The 23,391-nt window shown below is 40.9% G+C and overlaps 1 protein-coding gene and 1 long non-coding RNA gene across 2 annotated transcripts in view; one reads left to right on the forward strand and one right to left on the reverse strand.

Moving 5' to 3' along the window:
• mcama (melanoma cell adhesion molecule a) overlaps positions 1-23,391 on the reverse strand; it is a 69,099-nt gene that overhangs the window by 42,481 nt on the left and 3,227 nt on the right. The gene's annotated exons all lie outside the window — the stretch shown is intronic.
• LOC117812919 lies at positions 299-4,856 on the forward strand. Its single transcript, XR_004631289.1, has 4 exons — positions 299-380; positions 3,669-3,829; positions 4,410-4,573; positions 4,707-4,856. It is a non-coding gene; the product is annotated as an uncharacterized LOC117812919 (long non-coding RNA).

Here is a 23,391-nt window from a genome sequence, read left to right on the forward strand (position 1 = left end):
AAGCAGGCTAAAGATCAATAAATGCACCGCTACTTCTTGGTCTTCATTGCACATACACATCTTTATATAACTTGTGGTTACAATAACATTTTTCTAAAGTTCAACGATAAAAATTCAGACAAGGCCAGAAACAGAAAGACATCAGACTGTTTGAAAGTATGGTTTGGAAACGCGAGGGGACTCTCGATGTGACACGCGATATGTGGACCTCAAGTACTGATAATATCAAGATACAGCAAAATCCATAATTTGCAACCATCATAAAACGGTACTTCACGAGATGCTGTAAGAACTACGGCAGCCTAACAGCGATGTTATTTACTGAAGCCAGGTTAGCTTCCATTTTCCTGTAGCTCTCACGTTCATACTTCACATGACAGGTGAGTAATTTCTGCATCCTCCCTCTTTCCTCTCGTCTCAACATAAAGGCATTAACAGCTTTTTCTTTCTTCTGTTGGGTTTTAAAGTGGCTAACGCATCGCTAGCTTCACTTCATCCACTTTCTAACATCCGGATTACCGCTGCTGTCGGCTTCTGTCTTTGGAAAATTAAGTGCTGTTCACGTAACCCTCTTCATGTCAATAGCGCCATCACAAGGAATCATGAAGTAGTGACACTGTGAGTCAAACTATTTAGAGATCCATATTTTCTCATTAGAATATAAATCTCGGGCCTGGACATACTGAAAAGGGACCAACATATTTTGCCGTATTGATATTTTGTCCCACCCTTATTTCCAAAATCATCTAAACAACTTGCACACACCATTCTTTAAAATACAGTCAGTCTGGAAATGACAGTCAAACAGACGGTCTTAGTAACAGGAATCATCATTAACCTCTTATTAATTCATCTAGTTTAAATCTCTCTCAGCTTTGGCTGCTGGTAGTTCATTCCTGACCTGGCACTGAGTTTTCTAGACTTTGAACTTGTGGAGTATAAATTCCTCTGCTGAGGAGGAGTGATACAACACTACAGATAAAGGAGCCCAATCTACAACAGGGCTCAATATTAGCCAACATGCGGTAGAGGAAGCAGTTTGATATAAAACAAGGGCACATACTAAAGCAGTCATGGGACAAAATTGGATAACCCAATTTATGCTGAAACATGTATAAATTAACGTCCACAGGCAGGCACACCGGGAAAATCCTGGGCTCAGAAGACTTCTCTTTGATTAGGCGGTGTGATCTTTTAACAGTGTCGAATTCAGGGCTGAGGGAGCGGGGTGGATTTGATTATTAAGCATCTCTTTATCCTCTCCCTTTTGAAATGTCAAGTTCAAAGATCCAGACCAGCACCCCTTGATCTGTGAGCTAAGACGACCGGGAGAACACCCAGCATCTCCCAACTGTCGTCACACGGAAGAAACGACTGCAGCAAGTCGCGGGATGGTACACATGGAGTGTTATTAAGTCTGATAGTATTAAAGTCTGTAAACAGGTTTTTGAAGTTAGCTCCTCGTGCTACGATCAGACCTGCTAAATCAACAAAGCAGTGTTTTCACTCGTTGCAGGTTTGAGCCATCCCCTAATTGAATAAAACGTATTAAGTTAGGAGATTTTCCCCAGCAGCCCGTCTGAGGTTTCACTCAAACTCCCCCCTTTGTTAACTCTATTCAGTGTGGGCTCTTCTTTAAAACAATGACATGGTTTTGATGTTTTTAATGAGGAGGGGTGAGGAATATGCTGCCCCACATTTCAGTACAGTGCCAGTGTCAGTGAATGAAGTACTGCCAGTTCATTTAGAGCCAAGCAGAGCCTGATGTCCTGCTGAACCGGGGCCAAACCTGGAAATAAAACTAATGGGCCAAATATGGAGGCAGGGCCGTGGTTTCACCTTGACTACTGGTCATTTTTGTCTGCGTGCATCGGACATAAAATGGTTAAAAGTTTCTGTGTGTATTGAAACACCTCCAACAGAGAATAACACAGAGCTGAGTCTTTAAAGGCATCCAAACTGAAGAACCTGAGCTTTAAGGAGAGAGAGGTGGAGTTTGTGAAGATACTTTTTCTGTTAGGGGGAAAGAAATCCTTTATATGCTGATGACTTGTTCCTAATAGTTATGGCCCTGTCACACCTTGATGATTTAGCCAGCGTTTTCTCAACGTATCAAAATGCCTCTAAAACGCTGACATACGCTGATGGTTTTGTTTTTTGTTTTTTTTACAATTTTGGGCGTATACATAGCATCTTCATAACATATGCCCAACTATAGTCCACTTGTGCAAAGCGCGCAGCTACGTTAAACGCAGAAGAAGTGTATAAAAAGGCTGCCGCTCGTTAATGACGATATATACATTTTGAAATGAGATGCTCTTCATTGGGGATTAAAAAAGGTTGTGTGTTATTAAAAACTCTGCAGTCTCTCTTTGTACGAACATGATGAGCCGTGGAGAGTATCAGAGGAGTGAAACCAGCAGGCACACAGCCTCTGCTCTTTACAAGAAGTTACACTTATTGACTGCAGTGCTTTCAGAAACGTCACGTTTGAACTTGATTGAATTCAACAGCTTCAGCAGCTTTATGGTTGAACACCAGCAGACTCCGACATGCTGGCTTCAGCTTCTGTTTCAGAGGCTCTGCTGTTTGACACTGAGTGAGGGCTCCAAGGCTTCTTACACTCACACACACGCAGACACAAAGCTCTACGTGTGTGAACGTGTGTCAACCTCAGATAACTTACCTACACTTGTGGCAGGCGTATGCCGGACGTATGATCCATACGACTTACTCGCCGTACTACGACGCGTGCTTCAGCGTTCTCTTAACTTATACAAAACGTACCTATAACTTATGCCGACGTATGCCAGTGTACTTGACAATTTTTTATATGCATACGCTTTCTAAAACGTCAAGGTGCGACAGGGGCCATAAGAGTCATTCCATTTGTGTTTCTGCACTTGGTTGTGAATTTTGGTCAGATTTTTTCCCTGTTGATGTCTATTAATATTCAAAATACCCTCATTCCTGCATAGAACGATATTTTGTTTGTTAAAAAATCAAAAAAATGGTCTGATACAACAATTAATCTGAAAGTAAGGTGATCCTACAGTCATTTCATTTATGTTTCATCTCTGCTATCTCTTCTTCTGTCACCAAAACAAAGAAGGGATTGATTCAGGTGTCACAGGAATTCATATTACTCTTCATAGCTGAGACGATTCCTGAGGTGATACACCAGACAGATTTCATTTTATCCATTTAAGACTGTTTCCATCAACCACCATGCTGCTGCTGCTGCTGCTTTGCCTGAAACAGGATGAAAAAATCTTGTTGCCTCCGCTTTCACCGTGAGATTTAATCCTGTGAAGAACTTGGGAATTGATTTGTCTCAGTGAGGCACGTAGAAGACCGATCAGCTGACATTTAGATCATAAGATGATCAAATGCTTCTTGAGAACACTTGTGGCAGATCGAGTCCACTGAAGTATGGCTGCATGGGAAAACCCTGAGGATGAGCAGGGGAACATGGAGCGATACATAATGCTGAATCAGAGCTGAATAAAGTCCAGAAATCAAGTTTATACAGAGAAGTTTGAAAAGTTTGAAGGAAGTTAAACTTATGTTAATCGAAGTTTCAGAGTATTAGCCCATTTTTTAGTCACCTCTGAGTTTGTACAGCCAACACTCAGCACCTTTGACAGTGTGACTGCCTGTCATTAAAGGGCTGCTCCACTGATTTTACACATGAGGGTCAGTTCTCTGACTGCGGACAGATCCACTCAGGTGTGGAGAGGGTTTCATAACATCTCCTGTGGCTGTGGAGGAGCTGAGAAAACCTGGACATCGACACAGCTGTGGACTTGGAGACTCCAATTTATTAAAGGTAGCCTTGGGGATAGGGTCATTATGGGAAGTGTAGGAAGCAAGTTTTTAAGCTTGACCTTTCACTGTTACTTCTGTCCCTTTCAGGTCTGCAAACTTTGTTAAAGTTTGTTTTTTAATCGCTCCAGGATCCATTTAAGATGCCAAACAAAAAGAAAAAACATGCAAAAATTTAAGAAAAAGATAATAAACGACTAGTATCTCATAGTTTAATTGTATAATCTCTGCCACTAAATCACTAAATGTGTATTAATGTATTTGGCCTTAAGGAAAACTGAAACTATGCATATCTGACCTGTTTCTCATGATCTAGGTGTTCAGTAGGAACAAATGGGCTCTGTGCCACAGACAGGATGAAGCATTTTTTCTAGAGGTTTACAGGCAATAACAAAATATTGCACATTTCTAGCATTAACCTCTGAATGCATAGGTCGTGAGAAACTGGAGCTTGTCTCTCTGCAGCTAATCTGTAGGATTAATATAGGAGGCACGGGACATTTAGAAACTTGAAACCGTTTTCTTCCTTCGGCAGATGGTTCATCTCTCTCTCTTTTATTCTGTGTCAATCACTCTTTTTCCAGCTGCAGGTTAGAACAAGAGACGGAAACAAATCTGATGTGGCAGAGCGTCATGCATCATGTGAGAGAAGAGGATGAGGAAGTGAGGAGACCTATGTCGCTGGAAAACTGCCAAACAAGCCCAGCGTATTAAGAACGACTGATAATGGCGACCACAGTGGATAGAGGTATAAAGATCTGCACCCAAGAACAAGTCAACAACACTAAATAATAATAAAGCCATACTCCAGCATTACGAGCTCTTTGCACCTCCACTGTTGTTCTCCATGTGTTGTGTACCCTTTAACTGTGTCAATATAGCTGTTCCTGTTCTCTGCTGGGCAGCAGATGCCAAGCTGGCTGGAGGTGGAAGACACATGGCGTCATGACTCCTCCAGCCCTGCAGGGGGCTTCGCACAGTCTCACATTTCTTCACCAGGTTCAGTGCTACTCATCCTTACTCACTGTGTTTTGAACGTTGATCCTTAAATAAATAAAGATTTAACTTGCTACATTTTTTAACTGAATATGTTTGCAGCTAGCATATATTCTTTATCCAGTCAGGGATCTTAAATTATACAATCAAGCAGGAAGACGCTGTGCAGCACTTCAGGAGCTATCACTTATTAAATGGGACTCTGGATGGGGTCTGTTATAACAGTAGGACATATGCTGAGACATAAACAAGGGGCTACTGTCTCCTCCATCAGGGTCTTAAAGCTGTATGTACACATTTTATGCAGTCATACAACTGTGGGAGAACCTGCTAATGTAGAATATCACCACCTTTGGGAGACACTTCACTGTGGTACTAAAGTCTATGATATAAAAAAAGGTTACAAAATATGAATGTATGGGCCACTATGCAAAAACAAGTATATTTTTGTGTATTTAACATATTATACAGACTTTGGCTAGGACTGCACAATTTCATCATTATCTCTATATGAGCCTTCACAATAAACACTACGGCTGTGCGCGATGCTACACGATTAAGCGTTATTATCCTTGCTAGTCAGCACCAGAATTACGAGTCAATTAAATAAACTATTAATATTTGTGTTGTTGTCAACTTGAAATACTGGTGTAACGTTATGCTGCAATGCAACTAGGGCGGAACGATTTTGGAAAATAATCTAATTGGGATTATTTTCCTTAATATTGCGATTGCAATTTAATATGCGATTATTTTTTCAAGGTCCTCTTCTCATGTATTTTTCAACAAACACAAGCAATAAATCAATCAAACCAAAGGCTGGTTGTGCTAGCTCTCCAAGCTTTAGCCACGGTCAGCAAACTAATCTGACATTGTTGACCTAAAGAGTCTGTGTTCCTGTGGTTACTAGTGGTGCAATGGATCATCGTTGATCAGTGATCCATACGGATGCCTCTCCACGGTTCAGCACGGACGTGTTCCGCGGATTGGTTGATGGAAAAAAAAAAAGCTGCGCGTGTTCACGTAATGACAGCATGTTCAATCCACACTCACTCGTCAAGCGAAGCGGTAGTCAGGGCTAGTGAAGGAGCAGAGGAACTTGAAAAACCTCCTGCGTCTTTTATGTCACTTGTATGGGAGCATTTTGGTTTCCCTGTGAAATACAGTGAATGCTGAATTTGCTTGAGCCGCGTCATGAAATTCCGTAGCGCACCCACTAGACCAGAGGCACTCAATAGGCGGCCGGCGGGTCGCATCCAGCCGCCTATTTGTGGCCCCCGAACTGTTATTCCTTCACTCTGTGTTTTGGTCGGGTCACCCCGTGTTTACCGGGACTTGTCTCCATGTCAACGATACGCAGACAGGCTGTAACTGAGCCACTTAGAGTCTACTGCTGCGAGTACAATTTTTAACTTTCACTTTCGTTTATGGAGCAGTTTGCATATTGGCACTTTGCCAGCTGTAGGACCCTAGAATGCACGAAAAGTGGATTTTAGTGAAGATTTTTAAGTCAAGCGGCAACCTCTCAAAATAAGAAGGCCATGCCGAATTGTATAAACTGCAATTCATCGTGGATCCACTTGAGGCTGGCTGCAGAAACACCAGAGACCACATACACACCCATTCAAAGAAGATGATCTTTACATCAGAAATAAACATGTTTACAGCCTGGTTCGAAAAACAGCTTGGCTCTACATAGCTCATTTCTCTATCGGCACACACTGTATACCTCACACTAAGTTTGGTTGAGTTCAGCATTACCAATATGGCACCAACGATTGGCTTCAAAACAGTGCTCAGGAACAGACGGGTGACGTCACGGATACTACATCCATTATTTATACAGTCTATGTTTTAAGTGGAGGCCTGGGTATGATGGTCATACTTTTACACAATTTTAATACTTTCATACCCCTCAGATTGACTGCTGCCAATTTAGAGATTGACTTATTTTGGATTCAGAAGGGACATGTTTCCACCGCAGGTATTGTGGAAAACAATGTAATTGCACATCCGGTATTCATCCCATGATGTGCAAGTCTCTTTTCTGCTGTAAATGTCATTAGGTGTAACCACAGTTACATTTTACAACCAATAATTTAACACTATTTAACACTATAAGTGTAAACTGCCTCCATATTGAGTCACTACTTGCAGGTCAGGGTCACTTTCACAACAGGGCAAACTGAACCGCCCAGACGTCTGTTTCCCCGACAACCTCATCCAGGTCCCTCAGCCTCCATGGGGGATTTCCCTGCCAGATGCCCAAACCACCTCGAATGACTCCTCTCAGTGAGGAGAGTCTGGCACCAACAGTCTGCTTCTGTCACCCACTGATGATGTCAGAAGAGCTACAGGGAGACTTCAGCTAAGATGAGATTCATGTTTCGTTTTCACCTCAGGGTAAGTTGAGAGGTCTTTGTGCTGGACTGGGATTCCAGCTGAGAAGTGCATTTGGATGAGCCAAAACAAAGACAACCTATCACAAAGTCAGAGGGTCAAATGTTTCTCCAGAAGAACTGTGATGAAACCGCACGTTGGCTGGATAAAAAGCTGCGCTCACTTAAAAGGTCAAATTTGACAAGTAAAAAGTTGTCCAAAGTTTTCATGCTTTATATCCAACAGCAGTCACAGAAAGAGTTTCCTTCTGATTGCTTTTAGACACATTACAAAAGTGTGGGGAACAGCAACAAAATTAGAGCCAATATAAAAAAATGTTCACAAGGAAAAACTGTTGCAAGAAGAAATAAAGTCACTGCAAACGCTGCCAGCCAACCTCAACAGACCACACAAACAAATCCCTGATGAGTTGTGGTTTTATTTTAGTAGCACATACTATTCTGCCCGTAATGACACACACCAGTTTTAATTTGTTTAGAGCGGGATGCTGGCTGCCAAGGAGCTTTATAATCCATCAGGGTAATCACCATTTCTTCATTTGGTTTAGATTCAAGTTCTTTATTAAGTTGAGCTTTTTCCAGCTTGGAAATTATTCCTCAGAAACCTGGATTTAATCCAACTTCATGGCATTTTCACCGTCTGATTTTCACTGCTGTAAACTCAGAATATTTTATTTTTAAAGAATAACAGTAAAAAGAAAACTAAGATCTAATAAGGAGAAACACTCGGACAATGAAAGTGTGTCACATCATTATTTTCTTACGCCTGGTGACTGACTTTGCTCTGTATCTCATATCAACCAGGAAGGTGTTTGCCAAAAGCTAGCCAGCAGCTTTTATATCTTTCTTGTCCTGAATGATTCCAGATGTTAATTCAGAGGGTCTTCATCCACTCTTTACAGGGATACTGTTAGAGCTTTGGAGCCTGGAGCTCTGACACATCTCTACTCTGAAATTGCAGTATAGAGGAGCGGCCCCAGGCAGATTCCAGACCCTGAATTTGAGCTGCAGAGGTAGATCACATAACAGCTTTCATCACACACGTCTTCAAAAGACACTAGCAGTGTCTGGCAGCCACTAAATTGCCCTCACAAGTCAACTCTGCACCCAGGCTCCTCAATAAGTCCTGTCTGAGACTTGGACACCCCCCCTTCAGTGTCTGATTCTTATCTGTGAACAAAGCCTGTTATCACATCTCATGTCAAGATCTGTGACGTTTCTCAACAAAGCCCAAAAAAAGTCACCATGCAGAATCTGTTATCGCCTAACATCTGCTCCGAAAAGCTCCTGACTCCCCATCAGCAGTCTGCAGAGTCCGTGTTTAAGACTTCCACAGTTAGAAAAGGACACATCTGTTTGATCTTTCCCATTCAAATTCAGCTCATCTCACTTCAAACTGCCAGGCATCTGTCTTAAAAATTCCTCCCCCACATCGACTCGGTGACTTCTGGTAGCTGGATGGAGAAGATAATATGCATAAAGAGGCTGAAAATACAAGCTCCTCATTCTTCTGTAGAAAATCAGAGACAATAAATGCATGTTTACGGCAAAACTACAGTGAACAAGTTACAAGTCTGATGCAAAAGACTATAATATTGAGCCTTTGTATTTTCTTTGGTACTATGTCAACAGATGAAAGAGCTGGCTGTGGCGTTCGGTCAGAGCGGAGAGAATGCAAAAAGATTCAATGTTTCCAGCAAAAATTGGATGTTTGGGCGCTTTCTTTTCTTTGCCAATAATCTGAATATATTTATATATTTATTTTTTGTCTTATGCCAAAAAACCAAACCATTTTCAAACGATTGACGCAATAGGAAGTCAACAAGGGGAAAAGTGCGAGGCATATATTTAAGTTTTGGTCATCGTTAGCTCTTGTCCATGATGAATAGTTCATTGTTGATTGACACTTTTATGGCCAAGACTCCAGAAATGCATTACAAGAGAATATCAGATGAAATAATATTTCGCTGCCCCTGCTTGTGTGAAAACGATGCAGAGAAAGAGAAAGAGAAAGACATTCTTACAGATCCATGGTCCCATCAACAGTTGCTGATGTTTTCTATCCACAAGCACATTTTCTGTCTCTCTTATCTTTCCCAAGGGACACTTAAACAAAGAGATGAGTCCTCTGGGGAACCTGCCAAACAAATGCCCTGTAACCACTTACTGCACAGAGAAAGACAAAAATAATTAGGCCTGCACGATGAATCAGCTGAGGGTGTAGAGTCCCACACAAAGCATGAAATGTGAGTTAACTCTGGCCCTCTACCATCGCACTGATCACTGAGCCTCGGGGGCTGGGATAACATTTACAGACAGCACTGACATAAGACTCTGTAATTCTACTCTGCAGTACTCATGATGGCAAACACAGACATCCTTTTCACTCCCACATACAAAGTTTAATCTGAAAAGCAAACAATAGTTACTGTGTTCTGTTCATTGAAAACACAGAGGGAAGAGGACCACTGTGTGCAGATTTTACACTTAATTCACCAGAAAGCGCTGAAAATAAGAGGAGTTATAAAAGACAGTCATAATAAGATTATTTGACTTTCTTAAGAAGACCAATTTCAGCAGCAAACATGCCCGTTCAGAAAAAACAGTGCCAGATGTATGCCATATCCATGGCATGGCACAGCCCATTAGCAAGAGAGGCAAACACCATGAAAGACGCCCTGGTTAGCCCTGAGGTCCTCATGAATATTCATTTGCACATGTACACGCAGAACACAGAGATGTCTTTTCACCATCAAAGTCAGCCTGGATTTAAACCGACTTCATTTTAATTCAGCAGCAGATGTGAATGCAAGATGATGGGACAGGAAGCTGACTGGCACAGAGCCAGAAATGATCAGCTTTATCATTTAATCTGAACGGAAATACAAGAAGAAAGGAGAATAATTATGTCGTCAAATATTCTGATGTGCTGGTAAATGCATTCAACAAAGTCTATTTTATGTAACCTAAGCTGTAGCACTTTATGCTCAGTGCTGATAAGCCAATATGAACATGATTGCATCCAAAATTAAGAAAATGACAATGGCATCAATTTAAGATGCATTACTGCGTTATCATTCATAGTATGTGTGGGTAGCATTCAGCTCAAAGCACTGCTGTGCCTCCACACAGACAATAGAGTTCACTGATGCAATCCATTTTAAGGCAATCTTGAAATTCCATGATTCAATCTACTGAAAACAAATGATTATATGTAATATTTCCAATTACAAAGCATATCTGAATGTTTGTAGGTCGACCTACTAGACAAAACATTGCATATTGATAGTTCAAATATTCTTGATGCTTCATATTTGAAAGAATAAGGCTGTTTTTTTTCCTCAATATTTAAATCTATTGTCAATATATTCCAAAAAAAAGACAAGAACGATGGCGCTCTTTGGCACAGAGGATTGAAGTATGTCTGGTTTGGGGTTCAGCACAGTACCCAGCCTATTATTGGGATTAATTCATTGTTTTAAATCTAATCATGGGATTTATGGACATTCAAAAAAGTGCACAATATTGCCAACATTATTCTATAAGGACTCCTAGGTTAGTATACTGCTACAGGTAAATTGGTTTGTTATTCCACTTCAAAGAATAAATGATGCCAAATTGGGTCCAATATCTTTTGATTCTGTTAAATATGTACTGGTTGCATCCATTACTCTCACTTTGAGCAGATATAACCCCGTCTACATCTTTAGCTGTCATAACAAGTCACCTTCACCATCAGGGGTTAATGAGTGCTCCTGCTCTATGACTCTTAATATCCCAAAAAAAGTATTTTTCCCTATTCTGTTACTTTCTTCATTCATACTCTCTACATGACTTTGCAACTCAATCCTGTGAATACCACACTAAATATACTCCTGCAGGTTCTCCGGGCATTCTGCAGGTGACACTGACGCATTGCTGGGTTTGTCAGTTTGACATAAACCATGAGGAGAGAAGAAATCAGAGGACTTGGCATTCCTCGGGACAATGACCTGATCTACGGGGGACGCTCCGAGCAAACACCGAAGACGAGTGTGTGTCAGCTCTATTGTTCCAAAGGGACACACATCACATATCAGTAACAAGAGGACAGAGCTGCAGAGGGAAGTTAAACCTCTGACCAATGACATAGTGTTGTGGTCACATTTCACACACACCTAAACCCCTCAGGAGTCAAAGGGGAATCCATGCTTTCCACCCACAAGACGTAAGAAGAGTTCATCATGGACCATTAACTGCAAGTTAATCCATGATTCATGTGTAACTCAGCTCTGACTACGCTTCCCTCCATGTTGAGTTATTCAGCCTTGAGGTCATGATGTTGAATGCAGTTGCTTAATGTGCTGAGAAGATTACCAGATACACATTTGATACGTATCATTTTGATTGGAAATGCCAAGTTTGAGCCACAGAGATGATTCAGCTGTCCAATAAAACTGACAAATAAGAACTGCAGTTTTTAGCTTCTGCACTGAGCATCAAATCTTTAGCTATATGCAGCACGCCTGCTTTAGTAATATCTTTCCATTTTGTCCCTTTTTTTATAGCATGCAATGCAATGGAATAATGTTTGTGCTAAAGCTGGCAGCTTTTCAGCAGGTGTTTGTGGGCTGTAGCGGTCTAGTGCATCTTGTGGTGAGACACATTTCTCCCATTCGACTCCATGCCTCTGTTTAAGATGTTGAATACATTTTCGTGCAGCTGCCTTTAGTTGCAACAGCCCTTAAACTTTGCAGCAGACTGTGTTTTTTTTTTTGAGTCACCCATAGACTGTATACATAATGGACGTAGTATCCGTGACGTCACCCATCTGTTTCTGAAGCGCTGTTTTGAGCCTCCTAGCCAACAGCTACAGTGTTCCCGCCTGTCAATCAAGTCAGCTGTGCCTCTCATAATGGAAAACTCGGAATCTAAATATCTTTGAAATTACCTTTTTATGAAAACATTCACCCCCCGTACAGTGTGTGCCGATCAAGAAATTAGCTACGTGGACCCAAGCCGTCTTTTGAACCAGGCTGTAAACATGTTTATTTCTGATGTAAAGATCGCCTTTTCTGAATTAGTGTGTATGTGTTTTCTGGTACTTCCAGAGCCAACCTTAAGGGGATCCTTGATGAACGGCAGTTTTTAGCACCTCCGCATTGGACTCATAGTTTAAGACCCGAGGTTGTCGGTTGGTCTCACCCCACAAAACCAAACCATTTTCAAAAGAATGACGGAACTGGCAACAAACTCTCTGGTAGCCATGTCGTTGTTGTATCTCAGTAGGAAGTCATCAAGGGGGAGGGTGTGAACCATTACAGTACAAGGAGGGTGGCAGAGGAAGTTAAAAAGAGAATCTAGATCTTCATTTTTACAAATCATCACAGTTACACCAATTATTTGAGAGACAAATTAAGCAGATCATTGTCCATAAAGATTTTGTTTTGAAGGCAAACATCTATGCTAGCTTACATAACCTAGTTTCTCAAACTCTACCAAACACTTTCTACATTTTTTTAATGTACAAATGTGTCGCTCACTAGAATAATCTGTGTTGAATGGGCTTTATATTATTATTATTAATAATAATAATAATAATAATAATAATAATAATAATAATATTAGATTTTATTTATATAGCGCTTTTCACAGAACTCAAAGACACTTCACAAATAGCACACAATACTATATTGCCTAACAGAAAAAAACTAGTGCAGAAAATAAACAGTTGTGGATTTGGATTGGTTTTGTTTGGCATCAGGATCTCTTGTCCTCTCTGGTTTGGACAGTTTTGGAGGGAGAGTCTTCCAGTTTTCCAAGAAACCGTCTCCAAAGATAGGCTGTCCATGTGGGTGGTATGTTTGGTAGAGAGTGCCAGCTATGTGTGCCAAAGCTTGATAAATTAAGAAAACTGTCAAAACTGACCTTACATTATACTTTACAGTTCTTATTAATACTCACAAAGATCATACTAATTAAACACTGAACTGACTACAGATGGCACTGTATCGTACATTTTCTAAAGTTAATCCCAACCTTTAATTGAATACGACTTTCCTGTGGTCCCCTGCTGTTTCAGTCAGAACTGTTGACAACAACAAAGCAAAGTAAACATTCCCAGGCTCCGTCCACTGCACCCCGAAAGAGAAAAAAAAGGCAGAGGAGGGGGCATGAGAGAGGTGTTAGAGGGGACAGAAGATGGGGGTCACGGCTCAGAAAAGGCGGGAATGAAGTGAAGACCATTGTGGTGTACGGTTTCTGTGTAACGTGAGCCCCTGCTTGTTGCCCCACAGCAGAATGTCCCTGGTCCGATGGATTGGGCGTCAGGTGTGTGCAGCTGTTGGTTAAGCTCTGTTTGCAGACCAAAGAGGGAGACAAGTGGGAAAAGGAGGAAGGAAAGGCTTCTCAATGAAAGCAATACTGGAGGTTTTTTGTCTCTCCCTGTGGCACTGATGGGACCGCTGCCAAGTCTTGGATTGAGGCCCAAGAGAGTGCCATGTGTCCCACAGATGGGCCTTCTAAATATGAGGGGACGTCATGTACAGATGGCCAATTTTGCATGTGCAGAGTTTAGAGACAAATGGTAGAAATCTGCCAAAGACAGCAATACTCAAAATTAATTTTCATAAAAAAGGAAGCCGAACCGTCTCATGGCATATTTATTTTCTAAATGAATGCATGGACTGATAATCGACCCTCACCGTGTTGGAGGAAAACAAACTTTTAAATAAACCAAGACAACACTTCAACCAGCATATTACATGATTTGACTTTTCTCTTTTTTAATTCTTCTATTATAAAGATTCCTTTATCCAGCTGAGGTCACTCTGACAGATTGATCCCTTCACACGCTGTCCTCTGGTAATAAATCTGCTGCATGCTTTCAGAGGTGACACTATAAATTCAGACTGCTGTTTGGGTTTTAATGCACATCTAGGGATTGCCTGGTCACAATGCTTTGTGTAAGGAGTAGGTTTGAAACTGTTTATGTTCCTGTGTTTGCTGATTCAGATCTCACATGGTGCTGCATGGGGCAGAACTCCAGACTCACAGACCTGTGCCACTTTAGAAAAAAACACTGAATGCATTTATTCGAGTACTACACTTAGGAACTAATCTGAAGTATTTGTACTTTACTTCATGGATTTCATTTTATGCAACTGTGCTATAATTGAACTGTAACTTAAAAGCATAACTGATGATCAGATAGCTCTGTCAGAGTCAATTCAGTTCTTGTAGCTTCAATTATGTTCATATTTTAAGTTCTTGCCATAAATAATGGACATAGTATCCGTGACTTCATCCATCTGTTCCTGAACGCTGTTTTGAAGCCAATCGTCGGCGGGAGCCATATTGGCAATGCTGAACTCATTCAGAGGAGTGTGACGTAAAGAGGCGGGGTTTGAGCCTCCTAGCCAACAGCTATGTGTTCCCGCATGTCAGTCAAGTCAGTCATGTCCTTAAATGGGCAAAACTCGTAATCTTAATATCTTCTGAACTGTCCTTTTTTTAAACAGGCTGTAAACATGTTTATATCTGCTGCACAGATCGTCTTCTTGAATGGGTGTGTATGTGGTTTCTGGTGTTTCTGAAGCCAGCCTCAAGCGGATGCTCGATGAACTGCAGTTTTTAACACTTCCGCATTGGCTTCATATTTTAGACCAGAGGTTGCCGCTTGGTTCTTACAAAGATAGTGAGGAATGTAGGGATGCACCGATAGCAATACCAGTATCGGGTATCGGGCCGATACCAGGTGTCAGTATTTGTACTTGTACTGGTCAAAGCACATCGAATACCACGACACCCGATACCACTTTACGGCACAGAGTTAGCTTGTCATGCGTTGAGCAGACAGGTAGAGTAGGAGGAGCAATGTCGGCGGTTTGGAAATACTTCAGCATAAATGAGGATGACAAAAGAAAAGAAAACTGCAAAATATGTACCTCTAAACTATCTAGAGGAGGGGAGAAAAATAGCTCCTTCAACACGAGCAATTTAATAAAGCATCTGAAGAACCAGCACAGCCCGGAGTTCGAGGAGTTTGCTAAAGCCAGCAGAGGGAGACAGCTACAGCCAACTTTTCTGCAAACGCTGGAGAGAAGAGCGAATATGTCCAGAGACAACCCAAGAGCGCTAAAAATAACAGAGGTGCTTACACAGTACATTGCTCTTGATTACCAGCCATTTGGGATTTCGTCATCTTCTGGGCATGCTGGAGCTGAAGTCCGATATTCTTAGCCATCATCATTTAACAGAAACCGTGTTAATAAAACTGAATGTACACATTCAGTCAACTTAACAATTAAATGTCACCCTTCTTGTTAGTCTGCATCAGAATTACTCATCAGTTAAACAACTTATTAATATTTATATTATTGGAGGCCAGATACTTAACACTCAACTACCTAGCGCAGTGAATTTAGAAAATAGACATGAAGCTGTTCTGACATTGCTTGGTCTTTATTGCATGTCGACATGCAGCTGTTTCTCTTCCAAACATACTTCAGTCTGGGTGATTGTCACAAAGTTATGAATTTAACAGATTCATTTTGGCTACCATGAAGGACTGCTTGTCTGCTCTACATGCTGCAAAATCGTACTCTTGTTACAAATGGATGCTCAGGTTGAACTCTCAGGATAAATGATCACACAGATGACTGTGTTTACAAAGCTGTAGAAAGAACTGACTCTCCAACTGGGCAAAAACACACAAAAAACACACTTCTACATTCGTCACACTGATCCTAAAATACTGCATACGAAATAATCAATCCAGTGCAAGCAGTGCGGCCAAATCCAATATTTGGGATTCAAAGAGGCTTTTCAGAAACGACCCTCTCAGCACTTTCCCAGCACGATGAGGAGAAAACTGATGTGGAACCCTGCAGCACTCTCAACATGTTTTAAAAATACATACCAAAAAGTGGTGCAGGAGACCTCGCTGGTGTTTCTGACACAGAGAGAGATAAAATAAAATGTGCTCTGGCATAACTCCAGGACGAGCTCCTCATCTCATGCATGCACACGGATGTTCGTCTGTCTCCGGTAACTTCCAACATTCCTCCTCTTGATTAAATTTGCTTTAACAACCTTTAAAAGCCTCATGCTTCTCTCACTAGTCCTACATCCTCTTGGGCGTATTGTTCACTGTAAAGATTTTTCACTGTGGTGAATAAAGAGCTTTGATAACACACTAGTCTACTATGATTTGGATGGTTCTTGCGCTCTGGAAAAGTAGTCAATACAGACGAATAAGTTCCCTCCCAGAAGGCGAAGGGATCAAACTACAGAGGCAGCTGCTGGATACAAAATCCCACTCAAACATCAACCGACTACAGACTGCAGAGATGCTCTACACATACAAGACAGGGCTCTAAAAAACCTTCAGTCTAGGCTTAGAGCTGGATGTAAGCTCTGCTCCTGCCGGCTAAACAGTGGGAGCTTTGATTTTGTCAAACATGTCTTGGATGTTCAGAGCATGCTCAGGCTTTTAACCAAAGACTGAGACAAACACAGAGACTGCTTGTACAACAAAACAAATGCTTTCGACATATTTTCAGTTTCAGCGAATTCGTAGCAGCTCAACGAGCAGGTTCAGCAAATTTAATGAGATCATCTTCAACTTTCTTCAAGGAAATTAATGTAGCCTTTATATCCGCTTTCTGCTCCATAATAAACATAATCAAGCATGTTGTGTTGGTGCATTTCTTAATCTTTGGTCTCTGTTTCATAGAAAGTAAATTAATTTTCCATTTATAATCAACAAAGCAGGAAAGAAATCCTTAACAGATCTGCAAAATGCTGTTTTAGTCCGTACAGTATCTTTATCAGCGACTTAATATGATGAAACTTTCTCTGGAAGTATCATGGAAAACAACTCTGTTGTTAGAGTCAGAGGATATGAAGGTATGGGAATATGAAACAAGAATTGTGTTGATTTATTAGCAATTTACAAACATATCTCAAGTACTTTTTTTATTATGTGCTTGCCTTTACTGTCGGTCTGACGTGCAAACCAAGAGCGCTGGTATGAACAGAAATGACAACGTTGTCAGATTTAGATGCACTTTTTGTTATACTGGTTACAATGATCTTTATGTCGCGATGGCAATCAATACATAATGTGTTGTTTAAAAACAGGTAAAAAGAAAAGCTGCTATCTACAGCCAGAGTAAACCTGGAAAAACACCAACCAATCCCTGTCATCAGGAGCCAAATTATGAAACCAATCAAATCCCACCCTGCCATTCTGCCCACCTTCTGCACGTACATTTCATGTTTGTTTGTGTTAACTTTCACTATGATAATGTTTTGGTGTTTTCTTACCGCTGAGTGAGACATAAGTTGACGTAGTGCAAAACACAAACGATGTGCTGAGGACCGGTTTTGAATCAGTCACCATCATATGGTCGCGAATCAGCGGCGCTCAGCATGTGCTCGCATGTGAGCGGGGGAATCGTTTTGGAGGAGCTCCGAGGGGAGGGGGGGAGAGGTTAGATGGAGACCTGAGGAAATGATACATTCAAATTCATGCTAGTTTTCCATGACTACCAACCCTAGCTTTAAAGTAGTATGCGTTAAAAATAGGCTGGATTGCACCCTGTTTTTTTGATGGTCTTGGATGATCTTTCCAGATTTTCCTGAGGTGTGAGGCATGCTCAGAGTGATTCTTTCCTGATCTGCTCGGAGAGAGATTGTGGAACACATGTTCATATCAAACATGTTCACTTTTAACGATATGATATCCTGTTTTGTGGGGAAATCCAAAGGACAGCCAAGCATTCTTTCTTTAAATCAGGAAGCAAGCTGACCGGAGAAGGATGCACAAAAAATGCAGCCATGGCACCAAGAGTAAAATAGAAGAATAAAGGTGGATGTCAGAAACGGAGGGCTAACTTGTTCATTTGTGTACTGTAAATTTTTCCATGATCAAGTTGACAAGGAGAGGAGCTGAACAGTAATTAGCACGATGGATGTACCAGGAAGCTAAGAGATAGCAATGTTTGTTTAACGTTAAATCTATCTCTATCAATCATTGGTCTTCCATTTTCAACATCTTTTACAGTTTAAAAACTTTTAGTATGGGCAGGTTTTTAGATTGAAAATATTCTCCAATCAAGTGTTTGGTAGTCCGTCCATCCGTTGATCAGTTTTCTTCTGCCTATCTGGGTAATGAATATGCACAACAAAGTTCACCAAGTTGTTCCTCTGCCCCACATCAGTTTCTAAGCTCTTCCTGGGGGATCCTGAAGAATTCACACACCAGATACGATCTGTAATCCCTCCAGAGTGTTCTGGGTCTACGTGGGGTCCACTACCAATTGGACGCATCTTCAAAACCTCTGAAAGAACTTGCTTGACAGTCTCACAAAACCTCTGTCTCACAAAACTTACAAAAGATACAAACCCTGGTCTCTGGTTTTAAAGTCCAGTGTTGTCCTGTCCAAGTCCAGCAGACGCTGTTGAATGCATTAAACCTGATGAGCTTGAACCATTAGTGAGAGTTAATTCAAGAGGATTTACAGTATCTGATTGTTCACCATGCTGACATACATGCTGCTTGAATTAGCTTACATATGCCTAATGTTACAGGAAAGCACTATTTTACTTCCTCGGGGATCAAACAGCGCACTCTCTTTAATGAAAACAATGAGCCAATACATTAGATTACATGGCTGTCAGAGTCGGCTATCACTCAGGCAGGAGCACTAATCCCACACCAACAACTGCAGCCAACAGCTGCACACTTCCTGCCGCATGCAGACGGCTCAGCAGCAGCAGCAGGGTGAAGGCATTCCCAGGCAGCCAGCCACAGACACGGATGAAGAGGTCAGGGAGACCAGCCACTATTTACACTGACTCACTAGGATACCTTATGACTCACTTATGATTACTTTACTACGGCACTACGACTTCACTGGCTATGAAAACAAATGTTCAGCTCCTACAAAGAATGAATGATTTATGTCGTATTAACAATTAAAGCCAAACCAGAACTCTACCTAAATATAACAAAGTAAGGTCAAAATGAGTCGATGATACTTAGAATTAAACCAAACATCCACAGTTTGGATAGTCTCCGTTATAAACTGGGTTGCAACTCTAAAAGTAGTAACGTCCCAATCTCAAACTCAACTAATGGATCAGGGCCGATCTGGACGTTTTTTAATTGATCGGGGATCGGCATTTGAGCCAATCATTTCATCCAATCAGTTATGGCCGCTGTCACTGGACACAGTTTACAGCTGAGTGTAATTGAGCGTTCTGAGTCTGCTTAACTGTGTATACATAATGAGAAAATAATAAATGGAACATATGTTTATTTATTTTTGTTGGAGGAAAAAAAAACAGCGTTCAGCTCAACTCTCTTACCTCTTGTGAAACTATTATCTAGGCAAACACAAGTATCAGATCGGGACTCGGTGTCGGCAAATATTCAATATTAAAAAATCTGATCGGTATTGGGGGCCAAAAAAACTGATCGGGACATCCCTACCTAAAAGTGCCCATACCTAGCTTTATTTACAGCTTGGTTATGACTCTCTCAGTTCTCTTTGTAACTCTACAGATCGAAAGAGGTGCAGTCACCACTTTATGAGGTCCAAACCTATTTGAATATCTCAGCTATGAGATTATCTGTTTGAGTTATAGCTCATTGTTCTCAATTCAGTTGCCAAATATCAATAAATCTATGAAAACAATCAGGATGAAAGATAAATGAAATTGTTTTCCTAAGCATTTTGTTGAAAAGGTCACATGCTATTGTTTTAAGAGTTATAATGTTAAAGATTTTCAGTCAAACTAATCACTTTTGGGTCATATATAAGTTTAAACAATCATATTTGAGTATTTTGACATTTAACTGATCTGGTAGCAAGAACTGGGTGAATTAGCCAAGTTACTGTTGTTGTCCAAACCATGCATGAAATCAGGGAAAGCAAAAACGACAAAACTAGGATCCACAAGACTGCTACCTCAAAAAATAACCTAAATACAATCATTTCAATAAATACAATACTGAAATACCAAGAGACAGCATGTCTTTGAAATATAACAGAGACAGAAAGCTTATCTGATTAAAGTCATTTTTAAAAGTCTGAAACAGAAGTTGCTTTGGCCTTTTCTTGGATAAATTACCTTAAAGTTTATTACAGCATGGCTTTCTCTTGATTGTCTAAGAACTTTATGTTCATAATGGTGCTATATAAATAGAGTTATTATTCTCATTACTTACTATATTCTGTCAATCAACTCATGAATATCTAATTCAAGACACAGAGCTTATTGGACTGGGTCTTTCTCCTAAATCTTGACAGGAATCAGAAAACTTTCCCTCAAAAAGGAAGTGAGTTGTTTCTTGGAGGCTACACAACACAGAGTGGTTTGCCACAATATCAAATGGCTCTAAAAATGTTCATCCATCACAGAAAAATGCTGAGGAGAGACAATACTGTGTACCACATGTGCCACAGACAACAAAAACAACACCGCGAGTCCACAAGAAGTGCAGGATTTGTGCAAGAGTGATGCAAAAGCTGTTTTGTTTGACTGAAGTCCAAACACCATCAAAATGTCAAGCTACCCCTATATAATCGCTACATCCAACATGTCCAACATGCCCAACACTGCCTGAGGGAGCTGGCTCAAGCTATCAGTAAACACGGAGCATCCTGGTCTAGATAATGTATGTTCACAAGAGGTGGAAAGATTTACAACCATACACCGTATATGTGGATACACAGTCACAGATCCAACACAAATCTAACGCAGTCAGTCAGGACAGTTTCGTGGTCTCAGCTCTAAGCCAGTTTGGCTCCACACAACATTTTTATCATAAATAACAGACTTTTTCAGCCGGAGACGACCAATAATTTGTTGTTTCAGTCAGCATTAACACCAGCTGGAAGTCGAGGAGGATTGACCCTAAACCAACTTCAGTGTTGTGGAGTAAAGAAGCTCTCTTTGTCTCCAGTGAAACAGCGCGGCTCATTGATGGTGTTTAATAGTTTCTGGACAACAATGAAGCTCTTTGGCACGGAAAAATCCAGCTGTGGGTTCACAAACAATACTTGTTAGTGGAAGCAATTTCACACTCCTTTAGACTTTGTCTCGTAGTTAACTGTCAGTCGGGAAAAGTGGAATATAAACAACAACAACAACAATGTTGAACCCCTTCCTCTTCCTCAGGGACCTGAATGGTACACTTAGTATCACTGTTAACTATTGTTGATGTCATTGAGAACATAATTTTTTAATTACACCTTAAGTCTCTAAAAGTAGTATGGGAGGTAGAGCCATCAGTTATCAGGCCCCTCTCCTTTGGAATCATCTACCAGTCAGGGTCCGGGAGGCAGACACCCTCTCTACTTTTAAGAGTAGGCTTCAAACTTTGCTTTTTGATAAAGCTTATAGTTAGAGCTGGCTCAGGCTTGGTCCAGCTCTTAGTTATGCTGCCATAAGCTTAGACTGCCGAGGGAACAGTTTGGGCAGGACTAACCTACGGCAACAATTCAGACTGAGCTTTAAAGGGAACATGCAACTCTGCAGGGAATTGTTGGACACTGCAATTGTATTTCTGGTGTCATGAAAACCTCTGAGGGTTGGGTGCTTTGTGTGCACGACACGTAACGAAAACACTATGAATCAACCGGTCAATCCATCAAACCCATGGACGACTCTGTTTGCTGTGCACCTTGAAGGCTTCTGTAGGAGACATAGGTTTGCCTCTTTGTGTCTATACTTTTACAATCAGCTTTTAAAGAAACCTTTAAATATTAAATCTCTTATAAATAAATTTATCATGAATCCGCTTGGATCAAGAATCTATTCAATCTCTATTTACGTAATCTCGACCTCAATAATTTAAATCAAATCTAGTTGTCTGTTTTTTAAAGATTAACATCCCTCCTACCACACTGATGAAGTTTAGCAGTGTGACCATGAAGGTTGAAAATGTATCAATGGGTGGATGACCTTGTTCGGTGTTCAAGATTATAAGAATACGTGGCATCTTTACAAGAAGAAACATAATTGCATCTAATATTGATCGAAGAAGACAAGAAATCAAATAACTGATTGCTTGTTTGTTTGTTTTTTTTTGGATACATGGTGGACTCATATCAAAGAGTATAAGACCCAATGCATCCATCATTCTAGCTTCACTTGAACAACAAATAGTATTTACAGAACAACAGAAACCAGACTTGTAGGATCCCTCAGAGCCTTAAAATACGCTGAAGGTTGAAAATAGTTTATGACAGCATGACCTAAGTCAGCACAGTCCTCATGTCTACTTTCTGTTCTGTAAATGTCATCGTAAAAGCTCTGCCCACTGCTCTGATTTACCGCAGAACCACCCTGCCCCGACCACTTTCTCATTCTTGTAACACAACATGACCATCATACTGATGAACAAGAGTCTGTGGAATCAATACACATTGGTGTACAATGCCTGGACTGAGCTGCATGTTTGGGTTTCTTCATACTCAGGATGTCTTTGTTTCCATGAGGGAGAAATGCTTTTAGCCATAAAACGTATTCAAGTAAGTGCCCTTCAAGGTCCATTAGGGAGGAGGTCAGTTTTGACAGGGCTCTTACGAGGGACGGGTCTCTATCACCAACCAACAACATAATCCAAAAACAGACAGCTTTACTCCCTCTCCAAAGGAGGTAGAGGAGAGATGGGGATTAAAAAGAAGTAACCCAATTAAGACGGGGCTGATGGGGTAAAAAAACAGGGATTTATGATAAAAAGAGGTTTAGGGTCAGGACAGAGTGAGTGTTGTCCTGTTGTGAGATACCATGTGGAGGAAGGTTTACATTTAATTATTTACAGTAAAGCTTCCTTCAATAACTTAATCCACAAGTCAACATGAAGTCTGTCTTTAAGGGCGGGGGGTGGGGGCAGGGAAGTAAACGATTCACATAAGATCCACGGTTCTTAATCAGCTAACAGGCTCAAGAAATCAATTGTTGTATCCGGGGCTGCACACTTTACCAAACTTTAGCTGATTCTGATCCAACAAAGTAAGAAAATTCAGTTTGTTTCATGTCCTGCAGCTGCACAGCATCTAGGGATGGTCATTTCAAGCCAAAATACTATTCAATAATCATTGGCATCTATTCGCCGATTATTCGAATAATCAACTCCCCCATAGCACCTGTCCCATTAACAGCCCGTTTTTGTAGC

The sequence above is a fragment of the Notolabrus celidotus genome, chromosome 5 (assembly GCF_009762535.1).
Source record: "Notolabrus celidotus isolate fNotCel1 chromosome 5, fNotCel1.pri, whole genome shotgun sequence".
Taxonomy (NCBI): Eukaryota; Metazoa; Chordata; class Actinopteri; order Labriformes; family Labridae; genus Notolabrus; species Notolabrus celidotus.